The 5,106-nt window shown below is 41.1% G+C and overlaps 1 protein-coding gene across 1 annotated transcript in view; it reads left to right on the top strand.

The window, feature by feature from the left end:
- si:dkey-33i11.9 (proline-rich transmembrane protein 1) overlaps window positions 1-5,106 on the top strand; it is a 23,927-nt gene that overhangs the window by 6,687 nt on the left and 12,134 nt on the right. The gene's annotated exons all lie outside the window — the stretch shown is intronic.

The following is a 5,106-nucleotide window of genomic DNA, read 5'->3' as shown; positions in this document are numbered from 1 at the left end:
GGGGGGGGGGAGGATTACCGTAGTGTGTGTGCAAGTTTGGGGAAGTCAATGGGAGTTACTGGAAGAGGTGGAGGTCTGTGAGAAAGAGAACATAGAGGATGTTGTCCACAATAAAATGGCATCCTCAGACGTTTGTCTGCCAATCATCACAGTATTAAGTTTGTGGGTATTTATTATGTAATTAAAAAATGGCTGCTATGTATTGTTGTTTGGCGAGTTCTCGGTTTTTAAAAATAGTGCTAACTGTAACGTTACTTAACGTTACTCTGCCGTGTTAACCTAACTAAGACCTGAGCATGCAGCAGAGCAACCGAATGAACTCAGTAACAATCCAGCGACGGTCCCACTGCAGACCGTCGGGAAAGAAGGGTTCAGAGCAATGATTAACACACTGGATTTAAGATGTCTTGCCTCGCCGTACTATATATACTGTGAAACTGCCAAAATCTTAAAAAATACCGTGATACTAATTTTTGGTCATACCGCCAAGCACAATAAGTCATCATTGATTTGGCCCTGTTACTAGCTCTGCTGAAACAACTATGTGTTTGTATCACTCAGTGAACAACTATGTATCACTCAGTGTTCGTGTTTTCTACAGAATGGTGAGGCAGAAAAATGAGCAACATTTCCACCTTGAACAGTCTGTTCCGAAAGGGGCTTATTATTATCTGTCCTCTGTGCTGTAACAACACTCTCTGTTGATCCTACATTATTTTGGAGCAGACTCCTCTCCTGCTCTTTAATGAACAATCTCCGGTTAATATTTCGCAGAGCAAAGTCCATTAAAGTTAATTTATGGCCAGTGGGTCATATGACTGGTGCCTATCTGCATCTTTGGAAGCAGAATACTGTGACTGTAATATGGGGCGGTCACTCAGCGCGTAACCTGGTTAGGCCCCTGCTTTCAAGGCTGTTACAGTAATGAACAGATACTGTATGAGACAGGAAAGGGACAGCTGCAGGACTGAGCTGACTAGGCCAGGATGCAGGAAGAAAATTGATTTGAATTGATTTGGAAAATCAGTGACAATACCCAGCCCTAAATACTAAGTCATTAGTTTTGCATTTAATGCTCATTAATGCCCCTACAAAGACATTACGGCCCAGACTAAAGTGGCGCAGCGACGACAGACTGACATTGCCATCCCTAGAGCTACTTGCTAGCGTGGCTAAAAACATAAAGCCATACTGAATTGTTTGCTTCTTTTAGTTAAATACAGCCGAGTGGCTATGTGGGAGCATCTCATTGGCCTTACGGCAGGGTTGGGTATTGACAACTGGGCGACAACAAGGCAAGACAAGTATTATTTTCCCCCTTTTATTGGTGGACAGTGTTAGATTGTGTGAGAGATTATTTGCTCCAAGTGAGAATGTTAGTGTGAAAAGGGAATATATTTTGACATTTATTCCTGGGAAAATAGGAGGATCTCCATTAACGGTATTCAACTCTGCAGGGTTAACACTACCATCAGCAGTAGGCTGAAGTCCAATTTGCTGAACAGTTGAAAATCATTTGTTGACCCTGAGTAAAGCCTGGTGAAGAACTTCACTTTATATTCCTGTAGTGTTTCCTCTAAATCAGACATGGACTACTGTTGACTTCAGACTTCAGTCTTCTGTACTGTATGTCTTTGTCTTTTTCTTTCTGCCCTTCCTTCTGGTTAAGCAATGCATCTGGCAAACGGACACCCACGTACATTCTCTGATCTGAATGAGGCAACTTCTAGTTAAACGAGAATTCCGGTCGATTTCAACATGTAGCTCTGTTGATTGGAAATTTGGACTGCTGTCAGTAGAGAGAAAAACTAAGCCAGCAGAGCTAAAAGAGTTCAAGAGCTATTGAGCATTACGCATAGGTAACTAAGCAACAGTGGGCTTTTGAACTTTTGACCTGCAGCAGCCAGCCTGCTCTCCTGGTTCCACTCTGGTGTCAGGTTACAGTCTGTTTTCGACAATCAACTAATGTGGACTTCACCGGAAAACAGGAAATTGTTAGAAAAATAATTTCCAAAAGACGACAAAGAGTCACTGAAGTCTCTTGAGCCCAGTTTACTTGCACCAGGAGTCAATCACATACACTTCAATGAGTACAGAGATTGACTCAAGAGCAAACTCCATTTTATACATCGAAATGCCCCTCCCAGCTCCGTGCCTTGAACAGCTGTACTATCGCAACAGCAAGATGAAAACAGCTATGAGAGGAAAGGGGAGAAGCCTGGCCGTGAGTGTTTAAAGATAGCTGGGAAGGCCTGTGATTCTGGGCGAAAGCAAAACACATAAATGTAGCTGACACACAGTTCAACAGTTGTATTTTTTCAACAGAAATAAACAGAGGTATGGATTAACAAAACTTTTATGCCTTTCTGTCACATTTACTGCAGTCAGATTCCTCTGAAGGAATCACTGCACATGGGTAGGTACTAGTAATGACATTTTGAACATGTTAAGAGGCTAAAAACATGTTTAAAGCTTGCTCTGTTTAAGCCCGGTGGGTGCTAACTCTAGCAGGAGGATAACACAGTGTAGGCAGCACCGGTTTTGGTTTTTCTCTCTACTGACAGCGCTCCAAATTTCCAAACAACAGAGCTACGTGTTGGAATCGACCTGAATTCCCCTTTAAGATGTGTAAGGGAACACCGCAATAGCACAAACACTAACCTGCCATATTCTGAATGTTTAAACTATTCCCCTTCAGAAACCGCAACATGGCACTCTGAAACTGTTGGTGGTTGGGTCCTTGTTGTTAAGATGAAAATGGCTACTGGCTGTCTTCTCTTACATTAACAAAAATGTGTTAACCCTCCTGTTGTCCTCAGGTTAAATTTGCCCCATTTACAAAAACTTTCTAATTCAGAACTATTGCAAAAGAACATTAAAAGAAATGTTGGAAAAATCTACAAACATTTTCTTTCAAAGCGCTGAAAAAAGTTACCAAAAAAATTTAAAAAAAAAGGGATAAAAAAAAAAAAACACATCAAAAACATTGCCAAAGGTGACAAAAACTTGTTTAAAAAAGTGACCAAAAAACAGGAAAAAGTGAAAAAAAACATCTGAAAAAGTGCCAAAATCTTAAAAAAAAAATCAACAATAACATAATTAGAAAAACAATGGAATAAAATCAACAAAACCGTTGAGAAAAGTGTGGAAAAAGAACAACAAAGTGTTGAAATTTCTACCCAGAAAAACACAAAGTTGCATGGTTGACAGGAAGACAACACAAGGGTTAAGGTTTTTTCAGGCCTTTTGTTGACAGGACAGTTGAATGACATGCGACAAAGGTCTGCCGGTCAGAGTCAAACCCCCCTTGGGTAAACCCCTTTACCAACTGAGCCATCCGGGCACCCAACAAAAATCTTATCTGGGTATGTTATTGCTCATGGAAATGGTGAAGCCGTAGTACGTGGTTCTACTCAAAAAAAACGCTTTTTCTGAACTGCTAGGATATGTAAACATCATGAATTGTGGACATCACATGGTCATGCGGATCTAATCATTCTAGCAGTACAGGAAGCCTCCCTGATTTCCCGAAAAAGTGAAAGAGAAAAAGTGGGAGGGAGAGGAAACCATGCCTTAGTTAGTTGGCAGCTCATTGTGTCCCCATTATTCTCTTATGTGGCCACATTATCAAAGAGTGGGATAGGAGATAGAGCCTAGAGAGATGCAGAAGAAAGATAGAGGCAAAATAATACAGAAGACCTGATAGAAAGTGGCCCAGATTTTGAGATTGAGAGCAGAGAAGACAGATATAAAGAGGGTTAGTCGTGCGTGTGTATGTGTGTCTGTGTGTGTGTGTGTGTGTGTGTGTGTGTGTGTGTGTGTGTGTGTGTGTGTGTGTGCGTGTGTGTGTGTGTGTGTGTGTGTGTGACGTATCAAAGTTTATAGCTGAAAAGCTAAACAGAAAAGAAGGCAGAGACGGAAACATGATAACAAGGGGAGTGGCTGGCTGCTAGAATCTGTCTCACTTAACATTATCTCTCAGGCAAAGTGACCTCCCAAACAGACCTGTTTGGAAACCGACTTAATGCCACTTTCAAGTTTTTCTGTTTTTAAAGCTTTCTGCTGAGAAACACAAGACTTGAGAACTACAACAAAAATGACCATTGTCTGGCAGTTTTCACTTTGCAGGGCTTTTATGATTGGGAGAAAATGAGAATAACTTTTTTTGCTGGACTCAGGATAAGACTTGAGAGTTGAAATTCTCAACACAGCAGCAACTGGAGTGTCCAGACAAGAGATGCTTTTGTCAGACTCAGACATCAGGCCTCTGTGTGTCCCGCTCCAAGCCACTCCTCGCTTCTCTGACAGCGTTGTCAAATGGTCCTTTGTTTGTAAAAGCATGAGCTTTTCCTCACAGCTAAGCTCTTATTGACAGTGGATGAACATCCAGACAGTAATCTGCAGGGACCTAAGGCCCTGACACTCCAAGCCGACCGTCGGCCCTAGTTGGGCCAATAGTGACCAACCGTTGGCTCAACAGACGAATCATCTGATTGGCTGTTCATCTTGGAAACAAGAGTGAGGAAAACAAACAAATGACTGTGACAGGCACACCTAAGGCTCCTTTCATTTTTCCTCTCATCTGATCAATCCAATACACGTAGAGCTGCCAAAACTGGGGAAAAATTACGCTTGGATGTTCCTTGTAAAACACACATGTTCAAACTATTGGAATAACTATTTTTGCACATTATGTCCATTAGATGGCAAACGTACAACGAGATATACATAACTACTTGTGTAACAATTATAAACTAATAACCTATACCGTGATATTTAATATAAAGGCCGTAATATACCTCTCTCTTTCACTGCACCACTAAACAATTACCCCTCCTAGCAAGCAAGCTAGCATACCAGTCAGCCTGTAAATTAGTAAAAGTGTAACATCTTAATGTTTAATTCACATGTTCTTGTCACATCGTAGGAAAGCAGATTGCTATGGTCGGTTTGGCTTTTTAACTGTAACCAGTGTATGATTGATTGATTGATTTGATCAGTTTGGAGGATAGAGAAACAAGCTGTAAACACAACACTGACGTAAGACTTTATAAAAATGCAATGGTGAACAGTTAGTTGCCTATTACACATACACAGCAATGTCAG

The sequence above is a fragment of the Etheostoma spectabile genome, chromosome 6, assembly GCF_008692095.1.
Source record: "Etheostoma spectabile isolate EspeVRDwgs_2016 chromosome 6, UIUC_Espe_1.0, whole genome shotgun sequence".
Taxonomy (NCBI): Eukaryota; Metazoa; Chordata; class Actinopteri; order Perciformes; family Percidae; genus Etheostoma; species Etheostoma spectabile.
The sequence above is the reverse complement of the archived record's forward strand: the minus strand, read 5'-3'. Positions and strand labels throughout refer to the sequence as shown.